This window comes from Magnolia sinica, chromosome 11 (assembly GCF_029962835.1).
Source record: "Magnolia sinica isolate HGM2019 chromosome 11, MsV1, whole genome shotgun sequence".
Classification (NCBI taxonomy): Eukaryota; Viridiplantae; Streptophyta; class Magnoliopsida; order Magnoliales; family Magnoliaceae; genus Magnolia; species Magnolia sinica.
In genome coordinates this window covers 62472393-62497381 of record NC_080583.1, presented here as the reverse complement: position 1 = coordinate 62497381, position 24989 = coordinate 62472393, and the positions used below count along the sequence as shown (strand labels likewise).

At 39.0% G+C, this 24989-nt stretch overlaps 1 pseudogene; it reads left to right on the top strand.

Annotated features, from left to right (window-relative positions):
• The first annotated feature begins 386 nt into the window (after positions 1-386).
• Positions 387-23208, top strand: LOC131219227 (DNA topoisomerase 1 beta-like; annotated as a pseudogene).
• Positions 23209-24989: the final 1781 nt, after the last annotated feature.

Here is a 24989-nt window from a genome sequence, read left to right as displayed (position 1 = left end):
AGGTTGCTAAACAACCACTGTAGGTATAAAAAAAAATGGGTGTAATTCTGGGCTTCACTAATGCTTCAATGCTTGTTGTTTTATGGCTCTACCAATTGCAGGTGATGGTGTAACACAGCAGATTGGAATGATGGCTGTTCAGGGTTGTGTCAATCAAAATCAATTTGATGACGACGATGATTTACCTTTGGTTTTAAAAGGAATGGCTTGACATCCAAGAAAAGTCAATTGAGTTCTGCACTAAAGAAGCCATCATCTCAAAGGCATGACGGATCTTCAGGAAGGCTTATAAATGATGCATGTGCTTCTGATCATCAAAACTCCAATTTGCCAAAGACTAAGGTAGCTTTACCTGCGAAGTTGTCAGCAGAAAGGTCTACTGTTGATGGTGTAACACAGCAGATTGGAATGATGGCTGTTCAGGGTTGTGTCAATCAAAATCAATTTGATGACGACGATGATTTACCTTTGGTTTTTAAAAGGAATGGCTTGACATCCAAGAAAAATCAATTGAGTTCTGCACTAAAGAAGCCATCATCTCAAAGGCATGGTGGATCTTCAGGAAGGCTTATAAATGATGCATGTGCTTCTGATCATCAAAACTCCAATTTGCCAAAGACTAAGGTAGCTTTACCTGCGAAGTTGTCAGCAGAAAGGTCTACTGTTGCTAATTTGAAAGCTTCAATACCTGATCGGCCAAGATGTTCATCAGAACGGGACTCGGCAGCTTATGATAGGGAAAAGAAGCCTCTGAATAAGTCTCCTGTTGAATCCGCTATTGATCCTGATGAAGATTCTGATGATAATATACCATTGAGCTCTAGAATGCCTGCATCAGGTCAAAAGGGCAATTCTTCCCATGTTTCAAGGGATCACAATTCATCTAGTCTTAGTCCATCCTTTCCAGAAAAGACAAAAATCAGCATTAAGAAATCCGCTGATGATTCAGGAGATGAGAAACCGTCATCTTCTAAGTTATCAAAAATTAGCATTAAGAAATCTGCTGATGATTCAGGAGATGAGAAACCATTATCTTCTAAGTTATCAAAGTCTTGTGTTGGTGCATCTAGTAAAACCTCACATGACTCAGACGACGAGAAACCTTTGTCTGCTAAGTTTCAGCAAAATGGTCAAAGCAAGAGAGATTCAAATAATGAACAGTCTTTGAAGTCCAGCACAGGGTTGAACAAGAGGATGACAAGTGAAGTCAACAGTTCATCCCAGTCTTCTTCTGTTAAAAAGCTAAAAATTTCTAGTCCCTCTTCTTTTGTGAAAGTTAAGCAAGAACCTGAGGTCAAAAAGGAAGACAAAATGGATGATGATGACCGCATTCCAATCGCACAGAGAATGAAAAAGTCAGTTCCTTCAGGTAATCGATCATCCTCGAAGAAATCGACTAAGGTTGTTTCTTCTTCGTTCAAGAAAACAACTAAAAAATCAAAGAAAGTGATGAAGAATTCTAAATACTCCAAGTCGATGAAGGTGCCACCTGGCTCTGGTGGAGGTAAAAAATGGACAACATTGGAGCACAATGGGATCATTTTTCCTCCCCCATACAAGCCTCATGGGGTTACAATGCTCTACAACGGACAGCCGGTTGATTTAACTCCTGAACAAGAGGAGGTGAGACTCACTATCTATAGCTTGATATGGTTATTCATCATTTACCTCTTGTCCTGAATTTATTGTCATGTACTTTTCACGTTGAGGCAGTGTTGTTGCATTAAACATATGAGTTCCTTGAGATCTCTCTCTATGTAAATATTTATTTATAATTTATATGTATTTATGTTTGTATGTAGGTAACTTATGTACCTATGTATGTATTTATGCATGCGGGACAGGCTCATGTCCAACCAATTAGCCTGCCAATTTTCTCATTCAAACAATAGATAATTTCCATCGGGTCATGTGTTTGCAACATCTAACCTGTCCAATAGGTTGGAACCACCACGATGATCACCTTATGCAAAATCAGCCTGATCCATTCACCAAGTGCACCACCTTTTATTACCTTCTTGTATCCGCAGATATCCATTGTTTTCTATGGTTTGGATCCAATTGACGAGTGAATCGGGTAGTTTTTTTAGCAAGGTTATCCGTATGGTGAGACCAACCTATTGGACGGGTTGGGACACACATGATAGGTTGGAAGTATCCACTGGTTGGGCAATAACTTATTGTCCAACCGGTTGGATGCAAGTGTGTGTGATGGGTGGGGACACACATGATAGGTTGGAACTTATCCACTGGTTGGGCGATAACTTATTGTCCAACCAGTTGGACGCGAGCATGCGTGAGATCCTGTCAAATGGGATTGGTTATTTGTTTTATATCTCATGAAGCCTTTGGTTTGCAGGTAGCGACCATGTTTGCAGTGATGAAAGACACAGAGTATGCAACCAAGCAGACATTTATCGATAACTTTATGAATGATTGGAGAGTGATACTTGGTCGAAACCATGTAATTAAGAAATTTGAGCTCTGTGATTTCACCCCAATCTATGAGTGGCATCAGAATGAGAAGGAAAAGAAAAAACAAACGAGTACAGAAGTAAGTCAAGCTGCTTTCAATAACTTTTTAAAGTAGACTTAAGAGGGATCCATACAGCTTAATGTCATGCGTTGATTATGACACTGCTTTATTTGGAGAATAAGTATTAGTTCCTGAATTAATAATTCGGATTAAAAGCTCAGTGTTAAACCTTTGTTATTCTTATGGCATATTATCTCTACCTAGGGCAATGATAAACTATGCCACCAAGGAACGTGCAATGAGCTCGCACATGCTCAGAATTCCACTTACAGTGCACATGCATTGACAACTTTCTTTTCAGGAAAAAAAAATAATTCTTAATGCGTTCTGCTATTTCTTCTTTTAGGAGGCTACTTGTTTCTTCTTTTGTGACTTTTTTTTTTTTTTTTTTTTTGTGGGAAAGCTTTCATAATATAAATGGGATTACTTTGGTGCCACAGTTCTTTTCAAGTTTGTCTGTAGGTCTTCTAGGGCATCATGCATGGTTTGAACCCATAGCTCTATGGTAGACAGCCTGTCTTATAACATTGAGGTCTTGGGTTCATGACCAAGTATTAAAAGCTAAAGAAGTGCCACGCTAGGCAAAAGGAATCTGTATTATTGCTAGAGGTTCCTAGCACTATTATGAAGCCTTTTATAGCTGTGTAACTTGGATAATAATGCACATATCTGTTCTGGGGTGGAGAACTGGGCATAGGGCATGGTTACTCTGGAAAACTGTTATATGAGCACATCTATATAGTTCCTATTGGGTGATAGATTTTGAATGGATAGAAGCACAGAGATGTTTGAGAGATACAACATATGCAAGTAACAAACTTGATATAAACAATGTGAGACATATCATACCCACATGCATAAAACATCCATGTGCACATTGTAGATAACAATACTGAAACATATGAAATAATGTAGATAAAGTAGTTCTTGGATCAATGGATGGATATGAGTCCTATGTATTAACCTTGGATGCAAGAATTGAATTGCCTATTGTTACCTAGCACTTTTCTGTTTTTCCCTCTTATCCAATATCGGTGGTCAGTATGATAATGGGCACCACATACTGTGCATGTGAGTTATCATCATCATTATGCTCATCGCCATAGCCTTGTCTTAGCACTGTATATGTAACTTTTAGGAACATGAATCAAAGTGAGCTTATAAGGTAACTTGTCATGAAGGGTATTAATTGATCATCTCCTCTTAGAATACTTGGAGACTGATATGCTTTCCAAGGGCCTGTTTGGGTGGTAAAACCTGTTTAAGTAGGGGTAGCAGAAGTTTTTCTATGATTTTTCTTGAGGCCTTTGGAAGAAAATAACTTCTTGGATTTCTAATGATGATTTGATGAGCATGATCTGAGGTTGGACTTTTGAGTGATTTTAATGGTAGTGATGGTGGGTTGTCAAGCTGAGGGAGGTTTCGATCTAAGGCTAGTGAAGTGATGGAATTTTTGCAAGTTGTGGTCCTTACTTGTTAGTTATTTGGTTACTGCTTATGTCTTTGTTCTCTTTCTTTGAAGCTTCATCTAGCATATGATTAGAGTAGTTAGGATAGCACTGACTTGGTTAGGGCTAGAGGGGTGTAAATGCATTTCATCTGGTGAGGCCTCTGTTCATGAGAGCAGCATGACATGTTGAACTCCTCTACAGCAGAAGTCTTGGGGGAATTTCACGAGATGGATATTGAGAAATGTTCATTTAGAGTATTAGCCATTCAGTTCCTGGTTTGGTTCACCCTCCAATTCACCAAAGCATGAAAATTCACTTTGAGTAGAATCTTCTGCACTTGGGTTCCATGATCCATCACACCCAAATTTTCTCCATTAATGGCTAGATCTGAATTCTCAAGGATAGGGCTTGGATCTTGAGATGTTTGTGATCTAGAGCTTCATGGTTTTCTAAGACTTGAGTATATTGAAGTATGTGGGAGGACTGGGATACTTTTTAATTTATAGTCTAGGTGACATATATCATATTGGTTCTAGAACATCACATTTTATTTTTTATTTTTTATTATTGATTCAGTGTCTAGTTGACATGTATGATAATTGCACCGAGGTCCAAGGTGTTCTGTCTCGGTAATGGTGGCCGTAACGGTCATCACCATTACCGATACAGGGGTGTAACAACTGTTATGACTCCCGTAACGGTTGAAGATTTTCTTTTGCCCGAAAATTTTTGAAAAAATATCTAGAAAATCCAGAATAATTTAAATATTCCAAATATGTGTTTATTTTTTGTTTTGAACATGTTTATGGTAGTGTAACGGTCCACCCTTTGGTGAGAGTGTTGTATTGGGTTATCTAGTGAATTTGTGAACATGATTATGTCTCTAATGTTTACACATCACAATTAAGCATTAAAATTAGTAATAAGAAAAAAAGGAATAAATACTACTTTTTCAATTTTTTGAAAAAATGGCCCTTGAAGCATCTATTCGCTTAAATCTCTTCAATCTACGGTTTTAATATTAAAAACTATAGTAAGAGTGGTCGAAATCTATTGTAAAATGATCTAAAGATTTTTTGGAATGAGAAAAGTGAAAAAAAAATATATGAGAAAAATGGATTTAAATAGAGAAAAAAGTGACCATTTTTCAATTGTTACAGGTAACGGTCTTATGCCCTGTAACGGGCTTTACGACCACTGTAACGGTTGATATGGTCCTAAAAAACCAATTGCCCCGTTTCACCCTTGTGTCGCGTAATGGTCATGGTCGTTACCTATACGTATTGGCCTTTATGGGCATATCATAACGGATACGGAACACCTTGCCGAGGTCCGAGTCTTAAATAAAAATAAATGTTTTTAAAATGTTAAATATCTTTTTGTAGAACCTGGATATTGGCAAGCACTAAAGAGTTTATTTCACTCATAACGGGTGGCAATGGGCCGGGAGGTCCAGCCCTGTAGGGCCTGGGACTGGTTCCCTAAACTTGGCCCTAGGGCTAGGCTCGAGTTTGCAATCCAAGCCGGTGCCCAGGATTGGCCACTAAGACGTGCTATGTTTCAGGCAAGTGTGAGATCTAGGTAGGGATGTATACAAGTGTGAGATCCAATCCATCCATCTTGATGGTCTTGCCATTCAAGCGGCTTAGCTCAAAAGTTAACTTTATGCACTCAAAAGGTGGGCATCATGTTGGAAGCAAATGGACAGCTAAAGAAAACTTGGATCAACTTTTTTGGTTTGTTCACTTGTTTTGTATTGTGTGGCCTATGAATTAATGAAATGGCATGATTTTTTTCTCAACGCCTCTTCACTATGAGACTAACCTAAGGAATGGTTAAGATCATTCATACATATGGGTACCTCCTTTTTATGCTCTTTTTTATGCCAGGCTAACCCTTGCCCGGCCTTGGCCATTTCAGCTTGATTAGGTCCAGGGCTCAGGCAACTAGGGAACTAGCAACTAGAAGAAAGAGTGAAAGAACATTGTCTTCTTGGCTTTGATCTCCTTGTATGGTCAACAAGTAGGCCCTGATCACTGCAATTTGGCTTATCGAGAGGGAAGATTCAAGCTAGAAGAATCCTTTCTGAGTTTCCCTCCCTTACACTCATATTCCAGTTCTTCTTCTTTATTGCTTCTTGTTCTCTTCTTCTTCTCTCTGACTCTCTTTTCTTTCTTCTCTTTGGAGTGGTTCTCAACACATTAGGGTTTGTGAAATTCAAATGCCAAAAGGCCTCTTCTTGTAGAGATTTCTCCAATTTATAGAGCTCTTGAGTGGCAATCCTACAAGATTGAAGAAGATGAGAGGCATTTAAAAGCGTGGAGCTCCAAATTAAGTGGTTTTTTTCTCATCCATTGGATGCAAGGGCAAGATTGTCTTTGCCTCTTTTGGATAAGATTAATTAGCAAGGAATCTCTCTAGAACTTACCAATTCGGCATTTTTTGAATTTCCTTAAGCACTTTCTGGAGAGATTCTTTGGTTTATTAATGCAACTAGAGGATGTTAAGAAATGTTTTTATTCCCTAATCCCACATGTAAAGGGGACCTTGGATTAAGCTTGGAATTATTTAGAATTGGCTTGAGAAATCCTATGGTCCTCTTGATAGTTGTTCATCATTGCAGTCTATGGATCTCGTGATACCTGGGCCCTCTTTTATAATCTATATACCATCAGAAATTTCTTTCAATGCCCATCACAATGGTAAGGTAGATCAAGCACAATTGCGATCTTTGATTAAAGTATGATTGGAGTTTTGATGACTGTTGTCCATCATGATTTGATTCGTCACGACAAATTTCCTTTTGGGACCCAACTTTTGTGATCCATGGGTTGATTCAACAAAACTATCCCGGGGCATATAGGACTTTCCAAACACTTCTTTGATGGACTCCAAGATCACCTTGATCAGTTAAAAAATGAGGATGTGGGCCACCCTTAGTTATTGGTAGTGCAGTACGTTTCATAGTGGGCGAGTAAAAATTACTTGCCTGGTGCAGGGCAAGTAAACATTACCCGCCCACTGGCTGGATGCTTATTCTACAAGGTTTGCTGGAGTGTCTACTTGGGTTTTGCCGAGGCCCATCGAAGAGGTTTTTTTTTTTTTTTTTTGTGGCATGGTGGGAGAATAGGTAAGGTTGGGAAAAAAAAAAAGTTTGGCACCTTTGCCTAGTGGTGGGAATATGGTTCCTTTGGCTATAAAAGAATAATTGATGTCTTAGGAATCAGAAGGGGCAAGTTTCGGATGTTTTTAGTAGGGATAAAATTCATGTAATCGAGGAGGTGTTGTCATCTAAGTTTATTGCATAGTTTCCGGATAGATGGCTTGAGTTGTAATTTCTCTTTTCTTTTTCTTTGTTTTGTTTCTTTGTATTCTTTAGGCCTTGGCCGCCTCTTGTATAAAATTATCAATGTTCAAAAAAAAAAGAAAAGGGTGGGGTATCTACAAGTTACCTTGCCAGTCTATGATGCATGTTACTTGCAATAAAACAAAGTTCATTTTGTTTAACTTGCTTTAAATTTTTTCCAATCATTTTTGTTTAGTGATTGATTCAGAATGTTTTTGTACTGACATTGATTCATTATTTGGACCCTTCTCATGCCCAGTGAGACAGAGACAATTTTCTTAGTAGATACTTCAGTTTTGACCTAATGATTATGGGTTATGCAGGAGAAAAAGGCTTTGAAAGAAGAGAAATTGAAGCAAGAAGAGAAGTATATGTGGGCGGTTGTTGATGGCGTCAAAGAGAAGGTTAATTCTAACTTGGATCTTACTATTTAGTTTCATGACATTGATGGCTTTTGGTTTGTCATGTTTGATCTTGTATGTATAATTTTGGGGTTGATGTTGAAACTTGAAACTACAATATCTTTTATGTTACTTATGATGCTTTTAAATCATTGTTGGTCTAAGAGACTGCCGATATCCGTATCAATAAATTTTGATTAACATTCCATAGGCAAGAGCACAAGAGTTGCATTTATTATTTCTTTATGAAATGAAGTGATATAGAAAGAGAAGCTAAAAATGTCACATCAATGTGATTGCATAGCAATTCTGCATCCCCTCATTCATAAAGGAGATTTGGATGAGGTGGCATGCAACTTCCCCACCCCCTAATTCATAAAGAAAAAACTGTCGAGAAGTCTGTGACATCTGTGTTCCAATTTCTCCAGATTGCTGGAAGTAGAAAGTGGATTCATGCTTTAAAGGATGGATTCTTTGTCAATGAAAACAGTGAACACTATTTACAATTGCAACATCTGCTTCCAGTCCCTTCCAACCAACTGGCACATATGGCACATATTTGGGAGCTGAAAGCCTCTTATATTGAAGCTAATTGTACATGAGGATGCATAGAACGAGGGAATAAAAAGGCATATGGGGGACTATATACACTGCTACATGAGCCTGGACTCTATATACGCTGCTGCTACATGAGCCTCTAGACGCACTGCCTTGTGCAAACACCAGTGGAATGGGTTAGACTATTGGAATCCCTCGCTAACAGCTTCTCTAGGAATATAGTCTTCTTAAAACTCTCTGATTTTTATTTTTCTTTTCTTTTAATCTTAAATCACTCAGAACCCACATACTTGTTTGATTGATTTGCATATCATATTTGTTTGTGGTCATTAATCTCTATGCTTTTTATTGAGGTCATCATTGAAGGCCATCCATGATTTCTAGCTTATGGTAACTTATGTGAATGCTGCTTTTTCTTTAGTTTCTGGTTTGTGTAATGTAATATTTGATCATATTTCTCTGTTCATTTGCTCTGATATCTCCGTTGCAGGTTGGAAACTTTAGAGTTGAACCACCTGGACTCTTTCGTGGCCGTGGGGAGCATCCCAAGGTTCTTTTGTGACTTTATTATCTAGAATAGTTAATTTATTTCATTATGAATTTCAGAGCTAGAGTTAGTTTTTATCTGCTAGCCTTTTCTTTTCAACTTCTGTCTCTTTTGGATGTTCTGTTGATTTGCATGGACTTCCATGGTGCAAGATGGGGAAATTGAAAAGACGAATCCGCCCAAGTGATATTACAATAAACATTGGAAAGGGTGCTCCAATTCCAGAATGTCCAATTCCTGGTGAAAGGTTCTGTAACTTCTCTTCCTTTAAAAGCATGCCAACAATTTACACAAGATGGCTAGATAATATATTGGGGTTGTTGACCATTACAATAACTTTGTGGCCCTTTTGCAGGTGGAAAGAAATAAAGCACGACAATACTGTCACGTGGTTGGCATTTTGGAATGATCCAATCAATATAAAAGAAAGCAAGTATGTTTTTCTTGCAGCTAGCAGTTCCCTTAAAGGGCAAAGCGACAAGGAGAAATATGAGAAGGCAAGGATGTTGAAGGTAATTTTCTATGATACATCATAAGTTGTCTGTGTGATGATTTTGTGTTTGGCCTGTGAATTTCAATTTCTGCCACATATTGGAAAATTTGACGGGCATTAATACCTTTATCCTACAATTTTGGTTGCAGAATTACATCGATGACATTAGATCAACATACACACAGGATTTTGGGAGTAAAGATATCAGCAAGCGGCAAATAGCAGTTGCTACCTACCTTATTGATAAGCTAGCTCTTAGGGCAGGCAATGAAAAGGTAGCCTCAAATGGCTTTGCTTAAACTGATTATAAAATTCATTTCCTTTTCTGTAGTGTGTTATTTTTGGTTTCGGAGATCACCTATTGGGGTTCATGTGAGCGTGCGTTTGTGTGTGTTGTGCATGTGTGCACGTATGTGCATCCATATTTGTTGTTTTGCTTATTTATTCCTTTATTTCAGATGTACTGGCATACATGAACACAATCCTTGCTTCTTCTTCTTCTTCTTTTCATTTTTCTTTTTCTGTTTTTCTTCTGCAGCGGCATTAGTTCTGAAACCCTTCAATTTATACTGCTTTCTAGATCCATAGAACCTCTTTTATGAAGAAAACTATAACTATAGGTTCTGTTAACAACCAACATTTGCTTTCTAAGATTTTTATAAAGTTTTTTTTTTTTCCTTGTTGAAGGTGCACTCATAAGTTTCTTGAATGAGAATGCTTCGGGCACAGGAAGATTGCATGGTGAAGTTGTTTCTTGTTCATCATTATTTTAAATAAATCAACTACTAGAATGATGAAAACATTAAATGGTGGCACGTTGCAGAAAGGCTCCAAAATCTTCCTTCAATCTGTCTCAAAATTGCTAGTACACCACCGCTTGTTACCGACTTAAGTAACCAGCATGAAAACAGTCCTGGGCAAGAATGGCTTTGGACAAGTAATTGTGATCTTTGAAAATTTTATATCTGCATCTGATTTGTCGGATTTCTTAGAATCAGTTAATCAAGGCCGAATACACTATATGTTGATTGTACACGATGTTTAGCCTTTTCTAGTAGCGATGGGTGTGGACTGACCAAGCAGTTAGCTGCTCATTACCACTTACCAAGAGGGTTCATCCACCTACATATCCAATGGTTTCCATTCTAAGCTCTCCAAATATATCACACCTTACTTCCTCCAAAATCAAATCTTCCTACACATGAGGTCTTTATCTCGTTGGAGCTGATATTTGGACCTGTCATTCTATTCTTGGTTCTTGGCTTTGGATGATCTTTTTTCATGATTCTGAGCAACAGTGACAATGGCATATTCAAAAGGATATTTTCCACCATAATGTTTCCCTTTGCTATTTCCTTACCATGTGACAAGTAGATAAGGTTTAGTGTTTTGCAAGTATTTGTCTTATACAATCTTTTTTTTTTTTTTTCCTTCTAAAAATGGTATCTGATGATTTCTTGTTGTCCGTTTATTTTTCTCCTTCCATATTGCTTACTGGGCTTTGATATGATGTGCAGTCTTTATTTGTTGTTTGTCGCTTGACCTTTTGATTGATACATTCATATTTTTCTGATGAGTAAAAGCAGGCATATCCATCCAGCCTTGAAAGTTAAAGAGAAGTTCTTTGGGGTCACTGGCCAACAATGTTGCATTGATCCCCCATGGTCCATCCACATCCTTCCATTGTAATATGCATACTTATTACCAAATTCTCCGTTCTCAATAAGTAAGCAAGCATTATTATTTTTCAGCAAACACCCGAACAAGGAGAAATACAAGGCTGTTATCATACCAGTGCTGGTTCATACAGTCCCGTCAAAAGTTTGCAGTTAAGTGTGCTTGGGCAATTAATCTCATGGGAAGTCTTGCTGTTGCACCTCTTCCTTTAAACTAGGCGATGGCCTTTTGTCGGGTGTTGGGCCTTATTATATTTTAGCTAACACCCAAACCAGGAGAAACAGAAGCTGTGATCATCCCATCAAAACTCTGCAGTTAAGTGTGCTTGGGGGAGTAATCTCTTAGGAAGTCATGTTGTTGCCCTCTTCCTTTAAACCATGTGATAGCCTTTCGTTGGGTGTCTGACCCTGATAAAGTGTTAGTATTGACACCTGAGTATCGTTGCTCTAAAAAAGGTAAAAAGAAAAAGAAAAGGAGGAAACCTTGGAATTAGAGAAACGATCATTCCTAATTATTACCTATTGTGCTGGAGGGGGTGTAGAATTGGTGGTTCATCTCTTCATTCATTGCCTGTTTGCTTCTGCAGTTTCTCATAGTTTCCTAGCTTTGTTTGGGGTCTACTTCTCTATGCGGGGCTTGGTAACAGGCTTCTTAGAAGTAAGGGTGGTAATGGGCTGGGAAACCAGGCAGGCTCAGCCAAAACCCTGCCCATTGCCACCCCTACTTGGAAGCTTGGAGGTTGGGTTTCCCGGCAGATCCTGTGGATTCTATGCTTAGGGGCTGTCCTTTGGTCTTTATGGAAGGAATGGAAAAACCACAAATTTTGTAGGAACAACGGTGTAGGCATATTGAAGGTGTTAAAAAAAAAAAAAAAAGCTGATGGTTTTGGTAGATCTTGCCTGTGTGATGTCCCTGTGGTTTTCAGTTTTGTTAAATGGCTCATTGGAAGGCTTCTTCAAGAATGGCAAGGACCTCATGCAAGGGGACCTCTCTCTTCTTAGTGGTGGGGGAGGCTCTTTCTAGGCTCACCCATAGAGCTGCTATTCTGTAGCTGATCAATTGGATGTCAGTGGGCAGTAGTGGCTTGATAGTTACTTATGTGCATTTCTCAGACAACACTATGTTGTTTGGGGATGGCTGGCTACTAGAAAGAAGGATTTTTTTAGAGACATTCTCATTTTCTTTTAAGATTGTGTTTGGCTGTAGATTGAATGTTTGAAGAGTTCAATAGCTGGAATCAACATGGAAGGCAAGATGGTTTTGAGATTGCAAATAATATTGGACGTCGGGAGGTTAGTGAAAAATTAAATCATCTCATCAATAATGGTAATAGTGGTTGTAATGGCCAGCCTTATGGCCTTCATGATACAGGCCGTAACAGCCATTATGAGCCCAAAATGGTCAAAATTCTTTTTTGAAAGAAGAATCTGTATCGACTCTGTATCAATCCGTTACAGCCCTATATCAACCTGTTGCAGGCAATATTTTTCAGAATGGCCATTATAGCCTCTTATCGCGTAATAGGTCCCACTGTTACCATTGCGTAACGGTTTTTTAATACTATGGTTGGGAATCTATCTATGGGAGGAAGGATTACCTTTATTAAAGCAGTGCTGTCAAGGTTGCCAGTTGCATGCTGTCCATCTTCAGATTCCCGGCAAAGATTATTTTTAAGCCGTAATCAATTCAGAAACTGTTCATGTGGAATAACAATGACAAGCTGCAGATTTCATCTCGTAGCACGAAAGGATGAATGGAAGCCACTAGAATATGGGGGTCTTGGTATAAGTGATATTAGGACATCGAACATAGTGCTTCTATGCAAATGGCAGCTATGGAGACTTGTTGCTGCTGAGAAGAGTGTTATCAGCAAAATATGGGTTTCCCGATAATGGGTGGGAATCTAGGAATCTTCTAGAAGGAAAGGATTAGTCTCATGGTGAGTGGTTTCATGGGTTATGTTGTATCCCCACAGCTTTTATGAGATTTAAAATGGGAGATGGGTCCCCCATCAGATTTTGTAAAGATCTTTGGTGTGGGGAGAGAATCCTCCGTAACAGATTTGAAAATATGTTTGTGATAGTTGAGGACAAGGAAGCTGTGGTTCATGAATACTACCATAGGACTAGTTACAAAGTCGTGTTGGGTCCAATGTTCCAGCGTAACTTGATGAGGAAATATCATCTATTATCAGGTGGCCAAGTTTGCTAAAAAAAATGCTACATTCCTTGTGTAGGCGTGACGGAAGGGTCTAGGCCTGGAGGCTGATGGGATTTTCTAGGTCAGATCCACGTCCAAGGAAATGGAGGTTGGAGGCATGTCAAGGCCCGTCACATTTCAAAGCTCGTGGAGAGATCCCCCTTGAAAGTGAAGGCTTTTGTATTGTTGTACTTGTATGGATAGCCTGCTTGGGGGAAGATCTTAATGATTGACAACTTAAAGAGGCGAGGTATCACCGCTCCTAATAGATGCGTGATGTGTTGGGAAAAATGAAGAATTGGTGGACCTTTTATTAAAACTGTCCATTAGCGGGCGAATTGTCAATCAGGTTATCCAGAAATCTAGCATGGATTAGATTATGCCTAATATGGTTGCTGGTCTCATGGGCGGATGGTCAACGAATGTGTGGGGAGCAGTTGTAGAGCTTTATGAAAATTAACGTGCCTATTGTCTTTGTTGGTGATATGGGTTGAAAGAAACAAGAGTGTCCAATGGTAAAAGGCCTCAAGTGCAGGAGAGAGTCAACAAGATTTTCTAAGTAGTGCAATTGTGGGGAAGGGTCGATGCTAGGCCAATGATTTTTTTCCCCGTTTTGGAATACGGTTAACCAACATATTCACTAATCGATTAATTTTACAGAATAAACCTACATACAGACTGGATGTAGGCAAATGAGAAGATTTTGTCGTTTGTGGATCACTTGGATAAATGTAGTAACTCATGAGAATCAAGGTGTGCCAAAACGGTTACGTATCGGCCGTTAACGGTAACGGTGGGAACCGTTACGTGTTTCGGGGTTGTATCAGCTGTTACCCGATTTTGTACATGTATCGGCCGATACGGGCCCGTTACGGGGCGTATCGGGCCAATAACGGTAACTTTTTTTTTTTTTCCCATTTTAAGCTCTGTTTTTGCTATTTTTTTGAAACTTCTTACTTCCAAACTGTTTCTCACTCCTTCTACTACTAATTTCGACCAACCTTGGGTAGGTATTTAAGATAAAAACACATTATATTACGGATTTTCTTGAATCAAAGCTCGGTGGGCCATTTTTCAGAAATTCGTCAAAAATAGGTATTTATACTTTTTTTAATATGTTTTGTTGTTTTAATCATGCCATATGATGTGTTAATCATAGTGGAACATGTTAATGTGCATTTTATAGATTTGGGGTGCCATTTAATAATTTTTTTATATTTTTTTCTATTTACGCATGAATTTTGGCCCCTTTTTTTTAAAATTCGAAAAATCAACTTTTAATGGTTGTTTTACTGTTTTAATCATGTCATTTGATGTGTTAATCATAGTAGAACATGTTAATGTGCATTTTACAGATTTGGGGTGCCATTTTATATTTTTTTTATATTTTTTTCTATTTACACATTTATTTTGGCCTTTTTTTTGAAAATTCGAAAAATCATTTTTCAATGATTCTTTTGCTGTTTTAATGATGTCATATGATGTGTTAATCATAGTAGAACATGTTAATGTGCATTTTACAGATTTGGGGTGCCATTTTATATTTTTTTTATATTTTTTTCTATTTACGCATTTATTTTGGCCCTTTTTTTGAAAATTCGAAAAATCATTTTTTAATGATTCTTTTGCTGTTTTAATGATGTCATATGATGTGTTAATCATAGTAGAACATGTTAATGTGCATTTTACAGATTTGGGGTGCCATTTTATATTTTTTTATATATTTTTTTCTATTTACGCATTTATTTCGGCCCTTTTTTTGAAAATTCAAAAAATCATTTTTTAATGATTCTTTTCCTGTTTTAATGATGCCATATGATGTGTTAATCATAGTAGAACATGTTAATGTGCATTTTACATATTTGGGGTACCATTTTATATTTTTTTCTATTTACGTATGAATTTTGGCCCTCAAAAATAATTGCAAACTCCTAAATGTAAGATATTTTCATATTACATTCATTCTAATATATCTATCATTGATAGTAGATAGTTAGAAAATTAAATATATGAATTTTGTAGTCAAATTCAGGTTATCTGGTTCATAAATTCATCAGATAGTCCGATACAACTTCTCACCAAAGAGTGGACCGTTACACCACCATAAACATGTTCCAATTTATAAATGAATGCATATTTGGAATGTTTAGAATATTCCGGATTTAATCCATATTTTTTTGGCCAAAAAAAAAAAAATTTGCGCCGTTACGGGCCGTTACGCCCCCGTATCACCATTACGCCCCCGTATACGTATTGGTTTTGGAGGTCACCGTTACGCCAACCGATACCGATATGGGACACCTTGATGAGAATAGGGAGCGCCTAGTTCAAATTTTTTTCAATTCAATCTCCTCATACTCCATTGACTTGAGGCTTTTTATTACTTGCATTTTTCCTATGAAAGACCTCCTGCAGATTAAGGAGGTCAATAAAGAAAGAATTTACTAAATCAAAGGTCCAACTGATCACCGTGTCTGTATTGTGACTATTAATAAAGCGTGCTTGCCCACACGATTACTATGTTTTTAAGCAGCTTGCAATTTGCAACCTGAGAGTTGCTACTACAACCTTCCTACTGTGCTGGGTTGCATGTCGGAAAGGTTTTTAACACTGTTGCTGATGTGTTCCAGTCCATCCTCACTATGCATTCCTTAATTATACTCTTTCATATGTATTTTGAAACCCGATCCTTGTTTTGCAAATGTTTTTTTTTTTTTTTTTTAAAGTGATCCCATGTCTTGTTCATTAAAATCTTGGAAATATTCCGCCATGGTTAGGGCAGTCAAACCAACTCTCATATGAGCTCCCGGTGGCTAATTCATTTGATCATAGACTAAAGCTACCTTTAATTCTGCAATATTTTATTCATTCAATAAGATTTTTAAAGTAGGTGCAGATGTGGTGAAGGGTTGATACTAACTTGAGGAAAATTTCGTCAATATTACTTGCAATGAATTGGAAACAACTGCTTCAGTGGAACCCAAATGTTGACAATCCTAATGTCACTTGGAGCTGCCTCCATCTGGGCAATTTCGAAGTAAATTTTGATGGAATGCTTGTCTGGGATCCAGGATAGTGCGAAAAAGTGGCTGTCTCGGGATCAGCATGGAAACACTACCATGGAGTTCTCTGGGCCTTTAGGAATCCAAGATCCTAACATCATAGAAGCTGTACGGCTATTACCATCAGTTAAATTGCTAGTTGAGAACAGTTTCATCCCATCAGTGGTAGAAGGCGATTCCAGGAATGCGATTGCTTTGGCAACCTCAGGGAGTTGCCTGTGGAGAGTTTCAGATTTGATGGAGGAAGCTCTGGATCTTTGCAGAGGGATACTCCATACATCATCAATCCAGCCAGCTCCTTTTAAGATCATCAAGTCAAACAGGAGAATTCCTTTTCAACTGAAGGCCCACCAGATAGTCCTCCCTTTAACCCTCTTCTTCTTCCTTTTTTTAAAGGGTAATCTGAATTTTGTCAAAGAATAAAAATACTATAAGAAGGGCTAGAAATACCCAAGCAAAACAGCTAGAGCCTGCAGCAACTAAAAACAACTGACATGGAAAACTACAAACATAGGAACCTCCTAAACTCCTCAACAGAATGGCAATTACATTGTTCTATTGTCCACGACCACCAGCGCTTGTCTCAACACCCCTGATTTGGCATCGGCTGAGCATCTTCATTGGCATTTTTGCCCACATGAGCTAAAAAGAGTCAGGGTAGTTGTTTATGTGGTCGAGGCTCGTCGTGAGTTGGTGGGATCTCTGGGAAGATTGTGGAACTGTCATGAAGGCTTTATCTGGCTCAACTTTGGTGCTGAGATGTGAATGAGGTAATAGTTTAGAGCCCTTTGGACTAGGCTTAAAGAGCTGCTCTGCAGTTATTGAAGATGACTCGGCAAATTTGGTGAGGCATGCAAACTCTAAGAGGTCTTTCCCTTTGAGGCTTGTTGACTGGGTGAGGATATCAAGGTGCTCTGCTCAAAACTCTGTCGCGCACATTGTGAGGACAACTCGGAGGTGGATCTATTAGCTAGAGAGGCTGTGTTTAGGCGGTCCTTAATAGAAAATAAAATGCCTTTGTTGTAAGTTTGCTCTTCAGAAGGGAGAATGCCGTGCCTTGAAATTTCATCAATACCATCCTTGGCCAACAACATGGGACTGAGTTTAAAAGGTTTGAACTGCCATTTTAAGCCTTTATTGCTTCCATTATGTGAAAAACATAATAAGAAGTTCAAAATCTGAATTGTCACCCTCTATATGAATAAAGGCAGTTGCATTATGCTCAGTACAGTTGTTTTCATCCATGTAATTTTAGTTTTGAACTCTTATGCACGCCTAATATAGTTCCATATTTTAGGCTACAGCTTCTCTGGAATTTGTGATGTGGACATCTCGCGCACACGCACACCCCCCTAACGCACGTACGCAAGGAGGAGGGCCCCACCTCTATCTGGATCGATGACAACATCCATGGAGGGCCTCCTAGTTAGAAGACTGTGTTTTGGTTCTTTGGGGTAGACCCAATCATCATGTGGATCCCATCATTGGACCTCATGATCGTGGCCCACTACCCTAGGTGACTTAGTACTTTGGGTTTTGCTTATTATTGTTATTAGGAATATTATGGACGGTTTAGATTGTTTTGATTAGTTGTTATTTTTTATTACTTCGTCTCCAAGTAATAGGTTGTGCACATGGCACGAGTTTTGGGGTATAGGGTTTTATTATAAATAGGCACCCTTGTAGTCTTTTTTCTCATTGAAGATTAATAAAATTGCTGCGTTTTTCTGCTCCTCTAAATTTCTGAGTTATGGAGATTCAATTGGGTGTGAAACCCTCCCTTCCTCGAAGGGCTGACTATCATGGTGCGAAGCCACACTTATCCCGATTCGCCCCCACTTTCTTCCATCAATATTTCTCTTTTCCTACAATCATCTACACTTCAAATCCATCCTCTATTGCAGCCGTTTTTCTCTATACATCAGATTTCTAGAATCTGACCCTGCAGAAGGGCTGAAACTTCAACGGAGCACCATGCACAAACCGTGCATCGGATCGAGCTAAGATTTGGAGGTTTTGGAGTCCATTCCTGGTCCATCAGGGCCAAGGTGGCTTTTTCTGAATAGTGGGCCCCACACACGTGTGGCCGGGATTACACGCACGTGCGTCTGCGTCATTGCTGCTGTTCACACGTGCGGTACTTCTCTGGTTCTCCTATCTCATCTCTTTCACTCCTTTTTCACCCAAAATCCCTAAACTTAACCCCTAAATTATTCAAATCCCCAATTTTATGCCCTTTCTTCAACCTTAGGGTTCCCCGAATTGAAATTTCTGAATCCCTTGGATTGGGGGAATTATTTATGTGCATGTGTGGATGAATTTACCCTCCTTTGATTCTTATTTGGTCTATAATTTTGATTGATCCAGCCATAGCATGTGTAGGCCTGGACCCACATAAGATTCCCCTTGATTGAGCGTTTGAACTTTTGTGTGGGATGTGGAATTTTGTATAATTGTTTCTAAACTAGTGTGATCTAAAGCCTGAAATCTTGCACATCATACTTGAATTTCATGTCCTGCATCAATTTGAAGCACTTTGTCATCTTGCCTTCATATTCTGTTTGCTCAAACATGTTGCTCCTCAATTATGCCTCGTCACAAATACTTGTGTTGTGTGTGGATGCACTGCTGAGTTGAATTGAGAGCATTCAATTCAACCAGGAGGACATGAACAAATTGCGAGGATGCTTCCTAAAGTTCAAATATCCCTCAAATTGCAATTAACAGTCCTAAGTCCAACTCAGATCGCATATTGGAGCCTAGTTACTCCATTTGGATATTTAAGGAAGATCAATCCTCAGTCATTTTGTCGTAATTGAACTAATTATTGCAATTCAAGCAGTAGTGTGTCTAAACATAGGGCATGATCTCAAAGGCAGAGCAGGTCGTTGCTTAATTCTGTTCACCTGAAGCATGACAATCGTTCTGGCTTTGTCAAGTGCGGAATCGTTTGCCATTTGATAGAAGCAAAGTGCTTGTATGTACATCATGTGTTTAATGAGTTACCTCCATGTGCTTCTCATGATTTATTATTCTTTTGCAGGACGATGATGAGGCCGATACAGTTGGTTGCTGCACTCTGAAAGTTGAAAACGTTACATTACTTCCACCAAATAAGTTACAGGTAACAGGGTTTTTTCTGACAATTCTTCTCAGGGTGGATGCTGGCAATTTGTTTCCATTGGTTGAAAATTGTGTCATTCTTTCTTCTTTGTTTTTTTTCCCTTTCCTTTTGTCTCCATTGTCCAGTTCAACTTCCTTGGTAAAGATTCCATCAGATATTTCAACACAGTTGAAGTGGAACTTAATGTGTATAAAGCTATTGCACAGTTTCAAACTGGTGATCACATTACCTTCTTTGTGTGCTTTGTCTGTCATCTGATCCAAAATGCTGGACTGATGGGTATCTTGTTTTTCATTATTCAGGATAAAAGGAGGGTGAGGATCTTTTTGACAAGCTGGATACGAGTAAACTCAATGCCCATCTGAAGGAACTTATGCCTGGCCTCACAGCCAAAGTCTTCCGTACATACAATGCTTCTATCACCTTGGATGACATGGTAAAATGGGGCCTTTGGAATATGCCCTAAAGGAGAATATCTGAAATTAGTTTTTATTCAATACTTTCAATGTGGAAATATTTGGGTCTGAATTACCGATCAACAAAGAAAGGCCTGTAGCTGCATAGGATTCCCACCTTTTAGCTGTTGTGCAGTGTGCTAAAAATATCACGAATTGCATATTTTAAAATGTTTTCAGCCTAAATTTAATTGTGATATTTGACAGTTGAACAAAGAAACGAAAGATGGGAATGTTGCAGAGAAGATTGCTGTGTATCAGCATGCCAACAAAGAGGTAACCATGGGTGTTTTCTTTGCAATTAAATGTTGCTATTTCTGGTCATCATCAGTTCTGGATGTGATACATTTTTCTCTGCTGTTGGTTTCATTTTTATCACAGGTTGCAATCATATGCAATCATCAACGTAGCGTCTCTAAGTCCCACAGCGCGCAGATGTCAAGAATGAATGAGAAGATGGCGGAGCTGAAGGTAGCGACCGCTACCATTCCTGACTATGCCATTAATATTTTTCCACAAAGTAGTGTTTGGATAATTGTGATATGGCTTAGATGATCATGATGAAGATTATGTATGGTTGTATAGCTGAATCTGGATGTACAGGTTTCTGTAGCGTGCTTTTACATTTTGTTTTGGGGCAGCATGATCGGCAGAATCCACATGAAGCTGGCTAGTGTTTTCCTGGTTGTCCACTCCTTATCGCAATTGTAATAAAGAAGGGAGAGGTCCCATTTTTCTCTAACCATGATTTCATGTCAGCATATTATGTGTTGCAGCTGTTGCCCTTGAGAACTGGAACTCCAAACATGACCTGATTATTGTACTCTCATGAGTTCAAGGAAGAAAGGTTCGTATTTGTTAGATTTTTGCTGTTTGTACTAAGGATCATTTTCATGGTGTGTAGAGTGTGCTGGAGGAACTGAAAGTGGATTTGAGCCGGGCAAAGAAAGGGAAGCCCCCACTGAAAGATGCAGATGGGAAGACAAAGAAGAACCTGTCACCTGAGGCGTAATAGAACTCATACCACTGAGCTTTTGAGTTGTTTTGCCTGAACCCTGCTAACTCCACAGGGTAGGATTGCGGTCCTGCACTCCTGTCACGTGGCTGTATTTCATGGGCATATGAGGTCTGGGTGATTTGTCAGCTGGAGACCACCTTGTATTTGCTGTTGCCTGAAAAACAGGCTGGTGTGGTCATGAGGTTATGCATCCTTAACATCCATTCCTTTCATACTCTTGAGCCCACTTGCCCAAACATACTGGTGTAATTTCGGCAGGTTGGTGGCAGATTTGCTGGGGAGAGGACATGAAATCCTATTCTCTAGAGTAGCTGTTGCATTTCTTTTGTTGCACTAGTGCAGTGCCAACTTTATTAATTCATTCATCTACAGGATAGAGAAGAAGCTCATGCAGGCCAAGGAGAAAATAGAGAAGTTGGAACTTGAAATGAAGATCAAAGATGATCTGAAGACCGTAGCATTGGGCACATCAAAAATCAACTATCTTGACCCTAGGATATCAGTCGCATGGTGCAAGCGCCATGAAGTTCCCATTGAGAAGGTGGGCATTTTCTTCCTAAAATGCAGTGTTCCCTCATTGCAGTTCTTGCTTCTCTTGCAGAAGCGAATCATTTTTCACAACCCATGTTTTTTAATACGTAACCCCTTTTTTCTACCTCTAATGGTAGCATACTTGGAACTTTATAGTACTGTTTGAACACCAAAAGTAGAAAATGCAGTGCAATACATATATATATATATATATATAAACATGGGGTCTGATATTTTTTCCCTTTGCTGACACTTTTCCATCCTTGTCAGATATTTAACAAGTCCCTTCTTGCAAAGTTTGCTTGGGCAATGGACGTAGATCCCACCTTCAGATTCTGATTTGGTTTTTGAGCCGTCAAGAAGGTTGCCAGAGTCAGGCAAGCACCAGCATCTCACGGCCTTATTCTAATTTTATTTCTTTCCTTTTCTTCTTTCCGAGCAGAGAAAAATTCAATGTGGTATGTTCATATAAACACATGGGTTCTGTTACTCCCACTCATTTTTATGTATTTGTAGGCGGTAACAAAGCCTCGGCATATCAGTCTTGAAACTTTTTCCATATGCATGAGTACTTCCTGTTGTTTTGAGGAATCAAAATTCTTTCTGCACATGGAAAATCTATGTCGTTTTACCTAACCAATTACATCTTTTTGTGGGAAATCTTCGTTGTTGTCTTCTTCTTTTAAAAAAAAAAAAATGTTTTATGGTTATCCAATTACATTCAACTTATGGAAGCCTCTGTTAGACCCCTCTTCTGCCATTTTATCAACGGATAGGATTGGCAAAAGGGCATGGATTATTATTTTGATGTTATTTAGCAGTTCATTGGTGAAAGGGCACAAATAAATAAAAATAAAATGATAATTTCATATATTGATGAGGATGCTTACATGTTACTTGTCAACACCCAAGTGAGCCCCAAGGATTGCAAGACCATTCCACGGTCTGTAGACAAAAACAAAATTAGAGTTTCAAGGGAACTTGGGGGAGGACGTGATAGACTGCAATGGTCAGTGGAACCTTGCTGACTTCAAAGGTTTGTCACCATCTGATAAATTGGAGAACTTGAAGAATGGTGCAGTTTTATAACATCAGAAGACACTATAATTGTTTGGATCCCCACTTTGAATGGAAGTTTTGTGGTTAAAGTCTGCATGGAATGAAGTCTGTCTTCATTGTCATTACCCTTCTTAGTGCTATTGGATGTGCAACACCAGTATTCCAATTAAGATTTCTGTTTTTGGTTTGAGGCTAATGCATGGTGCTCTACGTGTTGATCTTTCTGTTTGGCCAAAAGGGGTTTATATTGCTTCTCAATGTTGCCGCTGCTGTGGGAAAGTGTAAATCATCACCGTTGCGGTTGTGAGTAATTTTGGTCCATTGGGTATCTATTTGATATTGATCTCATGAATGATTTTTCTGTTCAGGAAAGTGTAAATCATCTACTTATACCGCCTGCTCAGGAAAGTGTAAATCATCTACTTATACCGTTGCAGTTGCGAGTTCTTTTTGGTCCATTGGGTATCGATTTGATATTGGTCGCATAAATGATTTTTCTGTTCAACATTTGTTTTGCTGTTTGTTTTCTCAGGATTCTAAGAAGAGTGCTGTCATTTCCGATTGGTATTGTGCCTCCTCTGCTCATCGGATGGGAAATTTGGAGGGCTCGATATGGGGGCAAATGTGAAGATAAGTGTATTAATGCCAATGTCATTATTGGAAATGTTTTAGGCTACCGTTGTCTAGTTTCTGAAAGAAATTCTTTAGCTTGTACTATGGTATTTCCCAGCTGCTGGCTTTTTTGCTCCCACTGGATTTAAGGTACACTTATGGCTCATCATGATTTTTAGAAACCAAACAAATAGACTGCCTCGTCAAAGCGGCTATCCAACTGGGAGAGGCTTGCGTAAGACTGTAAATTGACTTATTGTGCTTGCATACTTTGTTTTCAAAGCCAGGTTGGTGGTATCCCTCTGGCTGTTCCAATATAGATTTCTCCTTTAAGAAACCCAAAAAACCATCTTAACATCCATCTGCCATATCTCATAATCAAAGTGCGCCATTATGGCCAACAATATACTGACAGATTTGAGCATGGCCTGGCAAAATGGTCTCCTCACAGTCGATCCCTTTTTGAGTATACCCTTCCGTTACAAGGATTGCACGAGGATACCAATTAGGTACGTTGGAGGGTTCCTATTCCCATTCACTGGACCCACGCAACAGTTGGGTTGTTTAAGCTTAATGCCGACAGGGAATCCTGTGGTCATCTGGGCCTTGCAAGTGGTGGTGGGGTGATGGGAGATTCAAGTGGTCAGTTAGTTTTGCCTGTTCTCACTGCCATAGATCTACAAAATTATCTTAAACTTCTGCATTTTTGTTGATGGGGTTTGTTACTATTATGAATTTGGTGTTTTTCCCATCTCGATCGAGAGATTCAAAATGTTAGTAGAGATTATTGTATGTAAATCTTTGAAGGTCTGGACGACTGATTACTGGTGGACAGCACTTGCTGCTTTTATTAATGATTGTCTTAGATAGTGCGCATGCATTCAGTAATGCATCGAGGTTGCTGATGCAGCGAACTGGGGATGTCATGGGTCTCTTAGCCTGGGGTCCATGTTCTTCTCATTTTAATGTAATTTGTTCTCTTATCTAATAAAATTTGGTGGTACCGTCCACCACCACAAAAAAAGGAAGACTGCCTACGTCTGTGGTTCGGCGGCATGCTGTTGTTTCAAATCAGGTACCAATGCTTATGCATGCATTAATTTGTCCCATGAAAAATGGTTGTATTTTTTCTTCGATTTAAAAGAGACCATCCTCGACAACACTTGTAAATTATTGCTTGATCGACAGTTCTGTTTATGGGGCCATCGTAGTGTGTATGGCATCCAACATGTCCAGCAAGGTAGCCTTACAATGAAAACGAAGCGCCCCATGAATTTGGGTGATCCAATCATTAGTTGGGCCACCAAGTGAATTTGGAGGTTTTTGAGTGCTTGTCCCTTGTTTTTATGGTGTGGCCTGGTTTTTGAGGCGTTTCATTTTTTACGGCTGGGCTGGACGGATTGGACCTCAGGCACAGTTTGCAAAATAGGTGGGGCAAGCCAGGACTAGCTCGAGACAACCTGTTCAGGTTATGAGCGACATCAGTGTGTTAGATAAACCAGGCAGGGCCTTCGTTAGCCTGTAACTTGGCTTTGTTTTTCCAGGTCGACTCGGAACTCAGATTTTGTAAGATATTGGGTCTCGACTATGGATAGTGGAAGAGGATGAAGGTGGTGATGGGTCTCACCATTGACACCAAAGAACTCTTCAGTAGAGGAACGTGACTGCAAATCTAAAAAAGATCAAGGAATTTTACCAAAAAAAATAAATCTACCTACTTGGTATAGAGTCTACATTACGGTACCTTTTTGAAAAAGGTTGTCTATAAGCTACCTCATTAATCCAAGCAACTATATTAGAGTACATTCCGATCAGATTTATTAATGTGGTTCGCGTATGCCACCAAAGGGTTTACTGCTCCGGTAGGTCTAATGTGATGCTTATTTGAAATCATCGGACCATTAGGTGAGTCACCCTGTA